Source organism: Marmota flaviventris, chromosome 14 (assembly GCF_047511675.1).
Source record: "Marmota flaviventris isolate mMarFla1 chromosome 14, mMarFla1.hap1, whole genome shotgun sequence".
NCBI classification, from domain to species: Eukaryota; Metazoa; Chordata; class Mammalia; order Rodentia; family Sciuridae; genus Marmota; species Marmota flaviventris.
In genome coordinates, this window is record NC_092511.1 from 58,761,825 (window position 1) to 58,781,297 (window position 19,473).

The window sequence follows — 19,473 nt, forward strand, 5'->3', positions numbered from 1 at the left end:
GTAGAGAGGGAGAGGCTATAAACACAAAAGAGAATACACAACCATCCTCCAAAATACAAATGCCTAGGATTCTTAGTGATAGATGACTGCAGGGTGAACATTAAATCAGAGCAGCAGGAAAAAGAGCATGGGGAGACGGATTTGAACCATACAAAGTCATAGGAAACATCACTAGCCTATGGTAGGTGATTTCACTTGCCTGGTGGCAGATATGCTGTCTCCCAAGTATGTTTCCCTAACTGGAACAGTTGCTGAATTAACCTGTCAAACTCCAATTCTCCAACTTTCTAATTAGCCTTTCATTTCCTCTTCTAATTTTTTGCAGGGTCATATCCCCCCACCACCACACATTTTTTCTTGGGTGGCAATGGTGTTGGGGGGTGGGACCTATGTAAAGCTACTTAGGCAATACAAGAAATAACTTTATAAAGCCTTTAAAATCATGTGGAACATATTTTTATATGCCATGTTATACTTGGCACTAAATTAATTTGTCTCTTTATTTGAGAAGTGTTCTTTTAACTAAGTAAATAAACTCATCAGATTTTATCCATCATTTGGTGGAGGATTTAAGGAAGACAGAAGGCAGGGAGAGTAGTGCAACTGTCATAAGGGTGAGGGAAGATAAGTGAGATATGTATAGAGATTAAAAATCAAGTTCTAAATTAATCTCTAATTAGAATGATTTTGTCACTGGGTGTGGTGACACACGCCTATAATCCCAGCAACTCAGGAGGCTGAGGCAGAAGAATATTAAATTCCAGCCAACCTGGGTTATTTAGCAAGAAGGAAGGAAGGGAGGGAGGGAGGGAGGGAGGAAAAAAAAGCTGTAGATAAAGCTCATTGGTAAAGCACCTCTATCTCCAATCTCCAGTAGTACTGTTAAAAAGAAAAAGAAAGAAAGAAAGAAAAAGATTTTTGTTCCTGGTATTCCCATTTCACTCATTCACGGAGCAGCAGCTGCCAAATTTTTAATAGAAAACAAGTAGGTAATCACCCTGCTAAGCTTTTCTATGTTGACCTCAGTGCACAAATGCTATATTACTTATCTTCATATGATACAAAAAGAGTGCTTACAAACAAAAATGTTAGTGAGTGTTAAACACACAGAAAACTGAATTTACCTGCAATAAGAAGTTGACAAGAAGATTCTGAAAACATATCAGTTGACAAGAAAGTCCAGAAAAAGAGCAACAGCCAAGCACAGTGGTGCACACCTGTAATCCCAGGGGCTCGGGAGGCTGAGGCAGGAGGATCATGAGTTCAAAGGCAGTCTCAGCAACTTAGGGAGACCCTAAGCAACTCAGCAAGACCCTGTCTCTAAATAAAACATAAAAATGGGATGGGGCTGAGCTCAGTGTTTGAGAGAGAGAGAGAGAGAGAGAGAGAGAGAGAGAGAGAGAGAGAATTTATGTGATCCCTAATAACAAAAAATATAAAAACAAGGGTAAATTACAAATAGAAGCATCATTTAAATTAAACTTGGCCTGGTGGGGTGGCTCATGCCTATAATCCCAGTGGCTCCAGAGGCTGAGGCAGGAGGATCACAAGTTCAAAGTCAGCCTCAGCAAAAGGAGGGTGCTAAGGACTCAGTAAGACCCTGTCTTTAAATAAAATACAAAATAGGGCTGGGGATGTGGCTCAGTGATCGAGTGCCCCTAAATTCAATCCGGGGTACCACCCCCCCTAAATTAAACTCAGTGCTGCCAGATTAGAAAGACAATAGCAATTCGATAAATCTCTTTTCTATTAATGGTATGATGTATCCTGTACTATTCAAGGGCTGGGGACATAGCTCAGTTGGTAAAGTGCCTGCCTCGCATGTACAAGTCCCTGGGTTCAATCCCAGCACCGCAAAATCCAAGCAGTAACAAAAATAAAACAAAAAACAGACTCTGTCTTATACTATTCGATAAATTTGCCCCATTGATGAAATGAAATCTGAAAATCTGACACAGGCATTCTGAGAAGAATGACAACAATGAACTTTATTAAGGCTGAGAACTTCATTAAGGCTGGTTCCCTGGACCAAAGCCAAGAAAACAAAACAAAAAATTTTAATCAAATAGGATTAAAAAACATATGGCAAATGGCGAGAAGGCATTCAGTGATTTTCAGTCTCACAAGTACATCAGATCACTTGGAAGCTTTTCCACAACCATACTGTCATGTGTTCTGAATTGTTAGGCCAGAGTCAAGGCCCAACATTTGTATTTTTGCTCAATAATTTGCTATAGGTAATTCTGATGGGTAGAAAGACTAAAGATGACTAAAAACAATTCTTCCAATAAAGTGGCAGACTGTGTGGAATAGTACAAATTCTAATTACCCTAATTTCTACATCAGCAGTTCCCAAATTGGTGTTCTACTAATTCTCTTTGAAACAAACACAATCCACATATACATGGCTATGTAAATTCAGTGCTCTGAGAAGTCCTTTTAAAGCATTTCCCAGTTTTATTTACCCAATTTATTACATTTATTTATTTATTATCTATTAATGCGTGGTGACTGAATCCCATCCAAAATTAAGGTTTTGAAACTTAAAGCCAAGAGCTGAGCTGTGAGGAGGTGATTAGGCTCCACCCTCTTGAATGGAAATAAGGCCATTATAAAAGCAGCTTCACACAGAATTTGACTCTTTTGCCCTTCTGCTGACACAGGGATTCACTCCTCCAGAGGATACAAAACACCATCTTGGAGGCAGAGAGCAGCCCTCACAGAAAACCGGACTTGCTGTTACCATGTCCTAGGGATATTCTGTAATGTTAGTATTACACTATGAGAAATGTACACAAAATAGACTCCATAAAGCATTTAATGGCACTTCCAAAGGTAGAATCAACAGATTTGCCAACATTTGGTGACTCTGTACCCAGACCTTCCTTCAAACTCTACTCCTCCCACTGAAAGGCAATCCATCTTCCTTCCAGAACATCAAATGACAGTCAGCACAGTATCCTTCTTAACTTCTCCAGATCCAGCTCTAAAGAGTTATTACATATTATTAACAGGGGGAAATACTTGAAGTTTGTAAAGATAATATTAATAAAAACATTTATATGGGAAAATTATTACATATAATAACTTTCCTCATCAATAAGTGTACAAATGTCTTAAGACTGACTATGACAATTTCAACTTGTTTTATCAGAAATACCACAATAGGAGGTCTCTGTGCCTAAGTTTCTCCTAGTTTGGCCTCCATTTTATATTTGATTGATTTCACATATATTTGAGACAACATTACTCATTATTCAGTTTGGGAATAGTCTATTTATCATCTTGAAAGCTTCTTGAGGGCAAGAAAGAAGTTGGCACCCACCAGTCCCCAATAAATAATTTGTTGATTAACTGCTGTTTCTAGAATTCTGTATTCTAAATCTCATTATTCAGGCAGGAAGCCCATACCCTTAGGGGCAAGGATCTGTAGCTGAGCACTCTTCATGGGGTATGAACAGCTATTCCCCATGGCCAGTGGCAACCCCATTCTGGAATCTGTTTTTGACAGGTTAAGTTATTCAAGGTGGAAAATCCCCCACTTCCAGGAAATTCTGAGATAGTCTTATTCACTATTAGCACTTAATAACACCAGGTGGCTATAACATTCTCATGAATTGTGGGTTAGGCATAATAGTTTGCCACAGTGGAACTATCTAAACTGGAAGAAAACCAGGGATTCCTACAAAAAAAGGGGAACCATTTTCATTTTATTTGATATACTTTTGGTAAAAAAAAAAAAAGAATTGGTTTGCCATAGCAAAGTGGGAAGAGGGGAGCCAATCAGCCTAAATACCTATGTAATGTGAGAGAGAAAACAGCATGCACTACAAGTCTATTCAGGAAGGGTAATAATTTGGGGTGGGAGAAATTTTTTGTAAGTTAAATTGGCTGGGTGAAGTAGCACACACCTGTAATGGGAGGCTAAGGCAAGAGGATTCCAAGTTTGAGGTCATCCTGGGCAACTTATTGAGATCTTGTCTCAAAATAAAAAATACAAAGGGCTGGGATGTAGGTCAGTGACAGAGAGTTTGCCTAGCATGTACAAGGCCCTGAGTTCAATCCTCTGCACAGGTGGGGGAAAAGGTAATTTGTTGGAGAAATGTGAGACCAAGTTAAGACAGAACTGTTCCTGGGAGAAAAGGGAATGTTTCTCTGGCTAACAGGGGCACAATGCTGGAGCACAATGAAGAAGAAAAGTCAAGAACAATATGTTTTAGAGACTGAAAGGCTTCACACTATGTAATAATAACTACACTTGAAGACTTTCTACTTGCCCATACAGAGCTTAGGAACCCATGGATTTTTTTTTTTTTTTTTTTTTTTTTTTTTTTTTTTTTGGTGTGGAGGTTTGAAGAAACAGAATTTTACATCTAAGTTGTAAAGAGGAAGCTAAAATAGCTCATGAGTTGAGAAAGCATTCAAGGCAAATTCCCCCAGACCTCTAAGCAAAAGAGAAGACCCACTAAATAGTCAAATTACATAGAGAAAAAAAGAGTAATTTACCCAAAAGCAAGGAGAAAGAACAAAAATAAAATAATAACTCTTCTAAGAAATTCACTAACTATTCTTTTAATCTTTACAACAATCCTATAAGGCAATGGCTGTTATTGTCTCATTTTTTTCCCCAGTGAATTGTCTATTGTTCAGAGATGCATTAAATACCTTGTGTAAGGTACAATATTGTAAATGTCACAATTGGAGCTTAACCTTACATCTTTCTGAGCCAACCCCAAAACCCAGGCTCAGAACCACTACCCACTTCAATTCCAAAATGCCTTTTTTTTTTTTTTTTTTTCAAAATGCTAAGTTTCGGGCTGGGGATGTGGCTCAAGCAGTGGCGCGCTCACCTGGCATGCGTGCAGCCCGGGTTCGATCCTCAGCACCACATACAAACAAAGATGTTGTGTCCGCCAAATACTAAAAATAAATATTAAAATTCTCTCTCTCTCTCACTCTCTCTTAAAAAAAAACAATGCTAAGTTTCACTTTTTTAAAGAAAAATATTATAAATGCAGGTGGTAGAATCAGGCTGAAGAAAAATTATATTCAACAAAAATACTGAGGTCTTTGGAAGAAAAAGGTGAACAGGTCATATAACCTGCTAGTATGTTTAAATCAAAATAAATAATATTCCCTACCATACACAAATAAAATCCATTTAATTTGAAGCTTGCTGGTACATTTAGGAAGAGAAAGCAGACCCCCAAAAGGTCTATAATCCCTTATGCACAATTTCAATATCCAAACTCTAAAAACTAAAAAAATTCATATAATTCATGTGAAAACTTAGCTGACAGTAAAACTTAAAGTGAACTGATAAGAAACTATGTACAGACTTTTTTTTTTTTTTTTTTTAAAGAACCGCTTATAGGGCTAGGGCTGGGGCTGGGGCTGAGCGGTAGAGTACTTGACTAGCATATGTGAGGTCCTGGGTTCGATCCCCAGCACCACATAAAAATAAGTAAAATAAAGGCATTGTGTCCAACTACAACTAAAAAATAAATATTAAAAAAAAGAAACGTTTATAAACCAGGGTTGATTTATCTATCTATCTATTTATTTATTTATTTTGTGCAGTGCTGGGGATTGAACCCAGGCTTTGTGCATGAAAGGGAAGCACTCTACCAACTGAGCTATATCCCTAGCCCCTATGTACAGTCTTTATTTATCCCACTTAGTATAAAAAACTTTTGCTTTGCTTGAATGTATTAATGTGTGTGGAAAAAAGTGTTGCCCCAGACCCATGCAGCACTATACAAGAGAGAAAGTGTCTTTCTAAAACCTGGAAATTTCTCAATTCTGAATCTCATCTGGTCAAGGGGCTCAGACTCTCTATGGATCAGTATTCAAAAGCATTTAAAAAATAATTTCCAAGAATGATTAAATCAGAGGCATTCAATCTCCATGATTTCATAAACCAGTATGTTTTTGATACTATTTGGGGGGCCAGACATAGTGGCACATGCCTGTAATCCCAGCAATTTAGGATGCTGAGAAAGGAGGATCACAAATTCAACGCTAGCCTCAGAAACTCAGTTAGGCCCTGTTTCAAAATTAAAAATAAATAAATAAAAGTGTTAGAAATGTAGCTCAGCATAAAGTGCCCCTGGGTTTAACCCCCAGTACTGGGGGCGGGGGGGAAGAAGAAGAAAATATTTTGAGAGAAACACAGGATTAGAACTTTTCAAAAACTAGGTCAAGAGAGTAAAAGCATCCTATCAACATCATTTTATAAAATACTATTTTAACAATAAAATACATAAAGTCTTAATTCAGTGCAAATGACAATTCATTAAATTGAATAAATTAAATTTTACAAAAACACTATGTGGTCCTTATTTTCTTATTTCAGGGCTGCTTAAAATTCACCTGAGACCAACACTGGTCTGATCTGAGGCATAGTGCCCAGCTATAAAACTGTCTGAAGAAGTTGTTACAATGCAGATAACCAGGCATCTCTAACCTAGGAGGTAATAATTCAGATGGTTTGGGATACAGCCTCCCCCATACACATCTAGATTACTTTTTAGAAAACTCCTGGGTTGTTTATGATGTGCAGACAAGCTTCAGAATCACTGGTCTAGTCTCTACTCTCCTTTTCCTCATCTAAGGAATACCTTCTCTAAGGGTATAAAGGGAACCAAACAGGAATGTTTCTAGGTAGGGAATCTGCCCCACCCAGTGTTTGCCATACAGTTATTCCTCTGAACAGTCCAGGCTGGACCAGCTGGTCAATTTAAAAACTGAAGCTATTAGCAGTGGAACAACAGGAATTAGAGAGTTGACAAGCAAGAAAAACTTGTTAAAGCACATCGCCTCTATAAAAAGGTGTTGCTCCCAAAGTTTTCTCTCTTCAACTCAAAGATTTTACAACATATAATGCCTAAATTTAGCACAGATGTCTTTGTCTCGAGCTAAAGAAAAGTAAACAAGTAATTTTAAAAAATATGTGCATTGTATCTACACGTGCATGTATGTATGTATATGTGCATTTGTATGTATATTCGTATATACCCATCTATTCCTTAATAACTGCTTCTAGTTTGTAGTTTTTATGCCAGGTTTATGATTTGGGCCTTCATTTTTCAACTTCAAAAAGATGATCAGAATTATTAGTATTAGCTCAAACAATACAAAGGACAAATCACAAAAATATGAAAAATCCACAGCACACTTGATGTTTTGTGAAGCATACTACATTCTCCAACAATCCAGGAAGGTAATTCCAGTGATTTGTCTCTTTCTGAAAACGTTTCTCTTATTATCTCAAATTAGTATTAAAATCCCTAAAACCTAACAATAAACATAGCTAGTATCTTTAAAAACACATAAAGCTTTGAATTTAACAAGCACTCAAAGCCTTTTACCAGTTTAAAAAAAAAAAATCAGGCCTTTCTAAACTAGCTTAAATGCTAAATGATGGAGGACACAGAAGGGACATCTAACTCCTATTCCCATGGGGTTACATCACTAAATCCTATTTACTAGAGTCCCCTGTTCTGTCTAACCAAACACAGCACTATGCTGGCAGCGAGGGTTGAATCTTTCATGATTTGCCCCATAACCTGTGTGTTCCCAGAAACTAAGCTTTCTTTTAGAACAAGATTTTTATGAGTCATATTTAGTAAACGGTGGTGATTCTTAAAAATTTACTATGTGAACCAGTGGCATCAGCAAAAACTTGTTAAAAGCAAATTCTCAGGCCCCACCCTAGACATGCAACTCTGGGGTGGGGCCTAACAACTTGTATTGTAACAAGCCCTGCAGGTGATTCTGATGCACGCTCAAATTTGAGAACCTCAGGTATGCAACAGATAGAAAAATACCTTCCTTCTCTAGGTCAAAAGCCAAGCATTCTCTGTATTCTATTTTGATATCAAATAAAGATTTCCAATTAAAATACATAATCTCCTTATTACTCCCAGCCTCCTTTCATTGAAAGTGTTTTATTTTCATTAGTTAAATAAGCAAACAAACTGCTACCAGAGATTTACTCGGGAAAGGGCACTTTTCCCTTCCAGACTGATCTTACACAGCAGTACTGTTTCATCCTCTTACATCTAAAGTTCTAAACAAGTATCTTCATCATGTGAATCTCAGACATTAGAAATTCTATAATGAAACATTAACTAGGTCTGAACATACCAAATTTACTAGAGAAGAAAAGTGGAATCATTTGCTATATTTCAGAACTGCATTCAACAGGAAGTTAAGATTTCAAAAGTTTTCACAATTATACTACTTCCAAGTTAACAGAATTAAACCAGAATACCGTATTCTTAAAAACTTCTAGTCCAGCAAAGTTTTACTGCATTACTTCTTGCTTTCAGTGGGGATAAAGCAGAGCGCTCACAGGCACATTGTAGTTCTGTAGTCTTGCAGGTACACAAACAGTTACATGTGTTCAATATTAAACCAAAGGTCCTCTAAGCCTTCAGATGGTGTTAATAACTCAACACCAGCACCAAAGCCTAAACAACAAAGAGACATGAAGAACACTGCTAGCAAATAAAAGTAGATTCACTAGAAAACCACATTCTGTTCTGCCAAAATTATCACATAAAAACTTTACTTCCCTGAGGTAACTGCATTTTAAAGAGTAGGCAAGACAAGTCTATAGCTCACATTGCACCTAGTTTCCAAATACAGGCAACTGTTTCAAAGCACACACACAAAAATGAAGAGAACATTCTAATTATTTGTATATAGGTAGCTCAACACACTAAACTGAACAAACATTAGCACAAAAGAAAACTACAATCACAGAATGATTTCCATGCTACAAACGTGACTGCAAATAAAACACGAGCAAATAAAATCAAGCAATTTATTTAAAAACAAAACCACTTTAAGTTCGGCCCAGAAATTCAACAATAGCCATTAACAGTTAGAAATTTTAAAAAATAAATACTATCATATTAACAAGAAAAAAACAAAAACAAACACGATCATCTCAGTAGTTGCCAGAAATGTGTTTAATAAAATTCAATGGGCTGGAGGTGTGGCTTAATTTGACAAGGCCCTGGGTTAGATCACCAGCACCACAAAAACAAACAAAAAAAACAGAGCCAGGCCTGTGGTGCACGCCTGTACTCGCAGCTCTAGGGAGGCTGAGGCACAATGATCACAAGTTCAAAGCCAGCCTTAGCAATTTAGCAAGACCCTAATCAACTTATCAAGGCTCTGACTCTAAATAAAATACAAAAAGGGCTGGGGATGTGGCTCAGTGGTTGGGTGCCCCTAGTACCAAAAACAAAACAAAACAAAAACCAAAGAAACCCCCAAAACCCAGGAATAAGTAAAATCATGCTTTCCTGTCTTTAATGGAAGACAGGAAAAAGATTAGAAATATCAACTATTATAACCACTAATTAATTCTAGTCAATTGGTCCATCCAATGCAACTAGTCAAGAACACAAGATAATAGGTATCACTATTGGAAAGAAAGAGGCAAGATTATCCTATGTGCAAATATGATTTTGATTTTTCAGCAAGACTAAGAATCAACTGGTAAACTATTAGAAATAATAGAAGCTTAGTAACAAGACTGGCTATAAAATAAACACAAAAATATATAAAGCACTTAGTTCAATTTATTTTATAAATAAAAATAAATACAAAAAATTAATAGTATTCATATAAACCAATAACAACCAATTAGAAGAGATAAAAGAATAAAGCAAAAGCATTCTTTTTCCCTAAACTGAAACAATTTTTGCTGTAGGATAATTTAAAAATTTATATTAAAAGCCCTAAAGTTGTTTTATAGTCTTTTCCTACAGACATTCTACGTCTGAGAATTCAACCCAAAAATACTTTCTCAAGTCTGCTAAAATGTACAATGAAATTCCCTATGTGGCGATGGGGGGCAATGGTGAACATAATATAAATCCAGCTATTAGAATGAGACAGGCTTAATATGATGGTGCACACCTGTAATCCCAGCAGCTTGGGAGGCTGAGGCAGGAGGATTGCAAGTTTGAGTCCAGCCTCAGAAATCTAGCAAGGTCCTCAGCAACTCAGTGAGACCCTGTCTCAAAAAAAAAAAAAAAAAAAAAAAAAGATTGGAGATGTGGCCCAGTGGTGGAGCGCCTCTGGATTCAATCCCCAGTACCACACACAAATGATGATGTCAGGGTATAGATACCACCATTAAATTATAACCAAACTATAGTGAGAAAAAGACTATACATCATGATCCTCCTTGTTAAAAATGTTTACATGCATAGAAAAGGTCTAAAAAACAAAACAAAAAAGTGATTTGGGTGGCAAAATTAAAGATTATATTTCTTTATATTTTATCTTAAATTATTCAAGGAGAATATTGCTTCCTTTATAATCAAGGAAAAATGCTATTTTCATTTATACATGTGTGTGTATGTAGATATTTAAATCTCCTTTTTCTTATTTTTTCTCATGTATGTGTCACATGTAGGCTCCGGGGCTTGAATTCCCTCCTCTTGAGGTAGATCAGCCCACTTTTGAAATGTGCACTACACAAAGTTGCCTTAGCTTCATTTTTTAAATAAAGGTCCTATGGTAGTACCACAGAGAAAACACAATTAGGTAAATTTAAATTGATTAAAAGTGTGATTGCTGTAGAATATTATATGTAAATATATAAAAATACAACTGAATATCAAAAATAAAAGTCACCATTAAAATAATACCGACTACAGTCTGGAAACATTTTTGTTTTATTTTATTGCTCTCAAAAATATTTTAAAAGTATACAAAACTGAGGGAAAGAAGTAAAAAAGACTGTCTCTCCATTTCCTAGGGTAAATCTTCCCATCTTTGCTGTTTCTGCTATGTATTCACTGATACCAAAAAGACTAGCAGCCCCCAGATCCTTTCTTCTGATTTCTAATAACTTCATGTCATTCACTCACTCACTCACTTTTAAAAGGTAATACAAACACATAATTCCAAAAAATTAAAATATAATATATGCCTCCATACAAACATAATGGCAAAATCTCATTTCTACTCTTATTCTCCTTCCACAGATAAACACTTCAATTGGTTCCTTATATGTCTTCAGAATTTTTTTTTGCAAATATGCATGTATATTGTACTGTTCTCTCTCAACACAAAAAAGTAGTATACTAAAAACTCAATATATATTAGAGGTCTTCTATATCAGAACATAGGTCTTTTTTACTCTTCTTTAAAAGTACACAATATTCCATGGTTTGGATTTTCCAATTTACTTAACTAGTTCCCTCTGATGGATACTGAAGTAATCTCTACCATATAAACAATAATGCCAAGTATAACCACCTACACACATCTAATTCATTTCTAATGTCTTTGATGAAGCCTCTAAAATGGTTCAGGAGATGAAATCATCATAAGGTTACAGGTTCACTAGGCTGAAAAGTGCCCCTTTTCTATTTCTCATTATGTACAGTAATATGTAGTAATTATACCCTTAGGGGATTTAGCTCATAAAAGTGAAATGACTAAATAGAACACACAGAATAAACCCATTTCTATTAAAAATACATATATATTTATGTATACACATGAATATACATGTAAAGTATAAAATATATCCATCAAAACATTAACCATTGATTCAGGATGATAGGATCTAGGAATTACTTTGTAGTCCCCCCCACACTTTTGCCGTTCAGTGATTTCTATTTACAACAATAAGAACAGACTACTTCTGTTTAAAACAAAATAAAATGTTAATTCAAATTAAGCTGGATATATTTCTTTTATCTGCCTTATATTTGTATACTGCTTCAGAGGGTTCAGTATCATCCTCAGCACTTTATATATTATTAACTGCTCCTTTTTCTTGATTTAGATAGCATTTTATTAAAAATCTCTATTATCTCACTTGTCATAAAACAAATCAGTTGTTCATTCATCTCTTTTGCTTGCCTGTGAACTCCATGAGTAAGTCTCACTATATTTTCAGCATCTTGAATAGTACATGTCCCACAAGAGATTCATACATGGTAAAGAAGTAAATTATTTCACTACAATATAGTAGTTCCAAGAATTCAACATCCTTATAGATACCATGCCAACAATCTGAGAAAAACTAGCACCAGTTACTAAGCAGCACCATGGTTTACTCAGTTGTGACATACCCTCTGGTCAAGTTTTTTCAGCCTACCAGTAGTGTTCCGTAAACTTCATCTTTTTCTATCTGTGCCTTTGCATCTGCTGATCTCTCTTTGGAATGCTGTCTTAAGGTTTCATTTACCTAGAGAACATTCCCACTCATTCCTTAAGAATGAGTTCAAGGGCTAGGGATGTAGCTCTGTGGTAAAGCCCAGGCTTAGCAACATGCAAGATCTGTGCTTCAATACCCACCATGGGGGCAGGGGAGGACTGAATCAGCTTAAACAATACCTTCTCTGGGAAGCCTTCTATATTCATATCCTTTCAGGAAGAGTTGAGAATTCCCCAAATTCGATATTTCTGTATCTTTTACTATGTATAAGCCTCTGAACTAAGTGCCAAGGATAGAAAGACAAGGCTGTGGATCCTGCCCTCATGGAGCTCATAGTCTATAAGACAGCCATATGAATAATCACATTATAAGACATTAAATGCAACACCAAGAAGAAGATATATTGCATATTTGACATGTGTCAATTACTTTTTTTGTAGATGCCTTATTATCTTTGATCATGCTAGAAGGCATTTGAATTGGAAAGAAGACTGAAACTCTAAGACTGCTGCCCCTAGATAGGGTCTGAAGAACTGTCTCTAAGGAGTTTTATATATCCTATAGTTGTCAGACAAATAATATATGAAACCAACCCTGTTTCTTTGGCTGAAAGAAAGGAAACCAGGGCTCAGCGCTTCAACTTAGGACATAATACAGGTTGAACTTGAGGAAGATCAATAACCAAGAATATGGCTTGGCTCAAAATTCTGCCTAGTAGGGTCCTCCATTTTAGGAAGTTTCATTTTATTTGGACAGACAAATCCAATCAGATTATTTTCTTTTGGAAAATACAATCATTGGGTGAACAAAGTAAAAAAAAAAAAAAAAAAAAAAAGCAGGTGCTAGAGCTCAAATCCTATCCTAAATACTGTTGAGTTAGTGTTCCGTGAGGTTTTAAAAGCTCTAGAACTGAGAGAAAATATGGATGCTTGAAATTATTTCCCATTCAAATTTACATTTACTACTCAGCACCAAAGGTAATATGTGTGAGCCTCTTCCCTGAAATCTAAAAAGTGTTTAACATGTAATACATATACATATGAAATCAGGCTCAAAATTCCAAGAACTTGATCAAATTCACCCACCTGATAGACAGAAGAGACAGAATTCAAAGACCATGATTCTACAATATCCCACCAGTTACATGGGCAAATGATCTCAAAATCAACAAATGACAAGTACAGATTGACACAGGTCAATGGAGAGAGGCTCAAAGGGAAAAGTTTATTCATAAGAGTAGAACAGATATATTCTGGAAGTATACTTGGGAAGGTAACATGAGAAAGAGCACACCAGGTGTCACCTTGCTCAAGGTAATTAATAATTTCAACCTGGACCTCCCTCTCCAGATTTATTAGCTGTCTTTCTAACTCAAATATAAGATCCACATAGCAAGAATTTAATCTCTAGCTTGGCTTATAATAAGTACTTACTAAATATATGTTGATTGAATAAATAAGTGAACAAATTATCAAAGAAGCTAAAGGAACATTCCACAGAGAATCTGGGGAGGGTACCATGAAATGGTCTCTAAGGATCACTTAGAAGCATGGTTGATCCTCACTATTTGTGGATCTCATATTTGCAAATTCATTTACTTACTAAAATTTATGTGTAACCCCAAAATTAACAAGTGGTGCTCTTGAGGTCTTTCCTGGATAAGTATACAGTGGTGAAAAATCTACTGCCTCTTGAATACATTTCAAGCTGAAGTCGAATAGGTGACATGGCTCAAAGATTCAGCTCTCATATAGAGATGACCAGAGGACAGACAGTAGGGGGCAGTGCAGTGCAAGAAGCTCTAGCTATAGGGCCAACTGGGATAAGGTTTGAATCAACTTTGGCACCTGTTAGTGAGAAGGCCCCAGGCAAATCCATGAACACTTTTGAACCCCATTTTATAAAAGTCTATTTTGCAAAATAAAGAAATTAGAATCTATCAGGATGGGTTGTTTTTAGGTTTAAGATTATAACCTATGTGAGATAGGTAGGTTCAGGAAATGGCACTGTGGGAAGTCTAGAGCAGTGAGAGATGAGGCCAGAACACAGTGCCACAGTGCTTCTCTGTATCCTGTACACACCCTGAACTGCAGAACCTCTCTTTGCATTTAATTCTTGGTTTATAGGTTTATCCTCCACCAAACTGAGCACCTCAAGGTCAAGGTCTCTAGGAAGAAACATAGCTATAGTCCTCTGAAATTTGCAAAGGATAACTATTAAGCACAAACATACCTGAAAAGACTTTACAAAAATAATGTTGTTTTTCACCTGCAGTCTTATATCAACTCACAATAGTGATCAACTCAGAGATCTGCAACTTATCCGGGGGTTTTCTTTGATGGCTGTTATAACTCTGACATAAATTATTCGGAATACCTGGGCATTTGTTAGTTTTAAGACCGTGCTCTACTGAGTGTAATTTATTAACAAGACTCAAACATATGATCCATTAGACAACTTATCACCTCAGAGTAAAGATTGCTTCGAATTCACTCTTATCTTTCTTTATACAAGATAAACTCTTACCATAAGTAAAATATAGGGAAGCATATTTATATATCTTACAAGTAGAATAAGAAAAAAAATTTTTTCTTTTCACAAAAGCTTTACAAAATCCTGACCCAAACACAGTAAACATGATGTTAGACTCACAGCTTATATTTCTTCACTGAGACCTGGGAAAAACAATTCCATTTTATGTAAAATCATAAAACTAAGAATTATGGAAATGAATAGGGTTTTGTACACGTGTATATGCTCGCTCCTCTCATACACAAATAGCCTAAGAGGCCTATCAGTCTTAACTCAATATGCTCTCATTTCCTCCAAATCCTCACAGCTCAATATCTAAATTAATATTTTCAAACTTCTAAAATTTAAATCAAAATTAAGAGTGGTTAGTTTTTCCCTATAAAACTCTTGGCATAATTTTATTTAGGGGGCTGGAATGTAACTCGGTGGTAGAGCACTTGCCTAGCATACTCACCTGGGTTCAAATGCCAGCACTGCTAAAATAAATAGTACAAGATAGTGTGAAGTATAATCTATAAACATATGGCCAGAACTAACACTACTGGAAACCAAGCAGCTATACTATGAAGGTGAATACAAAGGTGAAAAGAGACTATGGAATGTTGTTTTTAAACAGATTCAATGCTGTTATTATCCATTCATAGGTTGGGTGTGATCAAATCCCATCGTGCAGTACAACTAAAGTATGTCCTATATTTTATGATAGGATAGCCAGGCCCTTAACTGGAAACACTGACGCTTTAGTTAAGCTCTTTAAAGTATAATCCAATTCCATCTACTGAAAAAATAATACATTTTAGGTCTGTTGCTGCCATAGGCCCCTTTCACCTGCATTTTCAACAATTATCATCAAAAGAACTGTATCGGGACAATGATCCTAAAAGGCTATAACGATCAAATGCCATCTTAAAGGAGGCAAAAATAATTTACCTTTAACAAAGCGATTAAAGTTCCCAACCTTGCCAAGTTGCCAACCTTCCCTGTTCAGTGTATTCAGTGTATTCCGCCTCTTTCCAGTTCTTCTGTCTCTCTTGCGTTCACCTTCCAGCTGTCTGGAAGAAGCAAGTGGAAAATGTTAGTTTCCAAGAAAAATGAGAATGAAATTTAGGGGGTGAGAGGGTGATGGACTCACTCTCAGAAAACAAAGCATAAGAGAAGCAGCCAGGGTTTCTAAGTTAAATTAGGTATGAAGAATGAGGAGGGCTGGGGTAAAGGTGGAGGGAGTAGAAGATAGGCAGAAAATGCGCGGGGTCCAGCCAATGGGGGAGGGGTAAACGCGCAACTCCTCCTCGCTCTCGCCCCGGGGAGAGGGCGGGGGATGCAGCAATGGTCAATTTGCGCTACTAGCAGTGGTGCACCGGGATAGTGAGGGGGCCCACATGTCCGAGAATTCGGTCCGAGCGTTAGAAAGGGACTGAGGAGACTCAGGAACTTGGGTGGGAGAGAACAGAGCACCTGCGCGGAGAAAAAAAAAAAAAAAAAAGGACTAAAACCCTCTACTGCTCCCCAGAGATACAGGGTGACCCAAGCGGACGTCCCTTCTTGCTGAAAGGTGCAACGTGTGACCCCGCGGGCTTTCCCTCCCCACAGGTGTTCGGGTAGGCGCGCGCCGCCCCTTACAGCTCCCACGGCGGTCTAAAAGGGGGCGCAGGACGCCCCTAGATCCAAGGGTCCTTTCCCTTGTAGCTCCGGCACTCGAGCCCACCTGTGCTAACCAGAAGTCCCTCCTCCAGACCGTATTCTGCCACTCCTCGGGGAGCCTAAGCCGTCGCCGCAATGGTAGCAGTCGCCAGGACAGTCTCGGCCTCTAGTACCAAAACGTGAGCCACAGCACGGGAGAAGCGCCACTAACACTCGCCCGGTTACCTCTTACTGCACACTGGCTTCTCACCCCGCCCCCGAATCCAAGCCATTGGTTGCCGGGCACCGCCCCATTCGTCTATTGGACCGAGGAAGATGCCGCTCATTCACCTAGAAGGGCATATGTAGCTTTTATTGGTCTAAATGTGAAGCTGTGCCCGCCCATTCCCTCAGAAGTTTAAGCTTGTGATTGGTCTTAACGTCTGTCCGTTTACTCCCTTAGTTCTTTCCCTCGCGGTGGGGGTTTGGAACGCCCCCCTTGCCGGAGACCCTCCCCCGCACCCCCGACTGATTGACTAAAAGGACGCTGAGCTAATCCGGAATAGGCTTTGGGCCAAGGACGCGTCTGGCCTCCACGTGGGGGAGGAGCCCAAGGCTCAGCTCCTCTGGGTTTGTTTACACGAGCTTTAGCTTTTGCTTTTTGCATTGGCTGAGCCGGAAGCCAGTCCCACCGGGTTTAGCCAATCAGTTTAGCATACAGGAGGCTGGAGGCGGGCTTCAATGGGATTTCCCCTACTGTCAGTTGCCGCGGGAGGAGCTTTGAGCAAGGGTGGCTCGGACTTGGCGCAATGTTTTGTCGCGGAAAATTTAGGAGCTAGGCTCCTTGGAAGACTAGAAGGAATTAGAGGGACGCTTCCACATTTTTAAAAACAAACCTGAGTTATTCAGGTATTTTTTTAAGGCCAACTTATTTTCTCCCTTGGATTTAGGGCGTCCAATCTTAAAGGATTTTGAATTTTATTCTTCAAGAAATAGGAATATCTTTATGGTATATGAGTTTACAGTATATATCTTTGTCTTCTCCCACCCTCTTATGCTGACTAAAGAACTTGACACAAGTAGAGGCTTGGTGAATGAGTGGATAAATGATAATAAAGAGGAGAATTAAATTCAGATTAAATACCATAACTAAATATATTAAATACATATTTAACATTAAATAATACAATAAAGTAAATAAATCCATTTATTTATTCATCAAATGTTATTGAACATCTTCTAAAATGTTCCATACTCAGATCTACGCTTTGGGTATATAAAATGGATAAAAAGAAGATGCACCCCTAGTGCTTATTCTCCGTTAAGGAGAATGCCTAGAAGCAAGTAACCAATAAGGTTTTGTTTTTTTTTTTAACTATTTTTTTTAAGAGAGAGAGAGAGATTTTTTTTTAATATTTATTTAATTATTTTTAGTTTTCGGCAGATACAACATGTTTTTTTGTATGTGGTGCTGAGGATCAAACCCGGGCTGCACGCATGCCAGGCGAGCACGTTACCGCTTGAGCCACATCCCCAGCCCACCAATAAATTTTTAAAAAAAAATTTTTTTAGATGTTGATGGACCTTTATTTTATTCATTTATTTATATGTGGTGCGGAGGATCAAACCCAGTGCCTCACACATGCTAGGCAAGTGCTCTACCACTGAGCTACAACCCCAGCCCCAACCAAAAAGTTTTAAAGTGTTAGGTTGTGGCTAAGTGCTCTAAAGAAAAATACAACAAGTGACAGAATGTTTGGAGGAATGGCTATTTCAAGTGTAAGTTAAAGAGCTGGTCAGTTTAAAAGTCTGTTTGAAAAAAAAACAAAAAACATTAAACCAAGACATGAATAATGTCTAGCATGTACAATTCTAGGATCTCTATTCAAATTGTTTCACATTAATTTTGAAGTTTTATGATTAGGTGTACATCTGTTTAGGATTGCTTTCTCTGTTTTTTTTTTAGTTGTAGATGGACACTATACCTTTATTTTATTTATTTATGTGGTGCTGAGGATCCAAGGAGTGCTCCACACATACGAAACAAGTGCTCTACCACTAAGCCACAACCTCAGCCCAGAATTGTCTGCTCTGTTTTGAAGTTTTGTTTTTATAGATCATTCCTCAGTATCTACTGGAGATTAGTTTCAGGCTCCCCCAAGGATTTTTAAAATCCATGGATGCTCAAATTCCTTAAATTGGCCTTCTGCTTCCGTGGGTACATGAAATTTGCCATTTAAACTATTTTAAGTGTACAGTTCAGTAGCATTAAGTATGTTCACATTTTTACATTTAAATTTTTAGGAAGTGACATACTGTTTTTCAAAATGGTTGCACCACCCATTTTACATTCCTTTGAATAGTGTACAAAGGTTCCTATTTTTCTTCATCCTTGACAACATTTGTTATATTGTGTTTTTTTTTATATTAATCATCTTAATGGTTGGAAATAATATCTAGTGAGTTTGGTTTGAATTTCCCTAATGATTAGTTATGTTGAGCATTTTTTTTCCTGTGTATATCTGTTTTCAAAAAATGTCTATGCAAGTCCTTTGCCCATTTTAAAATCAGATTTGTTTTGTTTTTTGAGTTGTAGGAGTTCTTCAGGTATTCTGGATATTCATCCTCTATCAGATATATGACTTGCAAATACTTTATCCTGTGAGTTGTCTTTTCTCTCTATTGATAGTGTCTTTTAATGCTGGCGGAGTGTTTCTGATTGTGCAAGGACACCATGTGGTTCTAAAGAGCCTGTTTTTTCAAAGCCATAAGATTGCCCAAGTCCCTCTCTTATTATCCTCCTGAAGGCCACCTAGGGAAGGAAGCAGAGGAGGCTATAGCAAGGCTATCATAGAGACAGATTTTAAAAAAATAAATAAATAAAAGAATTAAGCATTTCTTATAGGGTCAAATTTACTTTATCAGACAAAGCTTTAAAGCAAAGTGGAGATCTTTTTGTTTGTTTGTTCTTTTTAGATATACATGACAGTAGAGCGTATTTTGACATATTATATGTGCATGGAGTATAACTTGTGGAGTGGAGATCTTGTTTTGTTTTGTTTTGTCTCCCCTTACATCCCAGAGAGGTTCCTGGGAGAAACCCCGATAAACTGGAGAGGTAAAAT

General features: G+C 37.3%; 1 protein-coding gene across 2 annotated transcripts in view; it reads right to left on the reverse strand.

Moving 5' to 3' along the window:
- Paip2b (poly(A) binding protein interacting protein 2B) overlaps positions 1-16,597 on the reverse strand; it is a 31,136-nt gene extending 14,539 nt beyond the window's left edge. Inside the window, exons 1-2 of one of the 2 annotated variants that reach the window (XM_027934518.2) lie at positions 16,434-16,597; positions 15,659-15,780 (exon numbers count right to left, since the gene is read on the reverse strand). The gene's annotated coding sequence lies outside the window, so the exon portion shown is untranslated. Of the gene's footprint in view, positions 1-9,936; positions 10,020-15,658; positions 15,781-16,433 lie in introns of those variants that run through there. The other variant, XM_071601690.1, reaches the window with a different exon arrangement.
- Between the last annotated feature and the right edge of the window lie 2,876 nt (positions 16,598-19,473).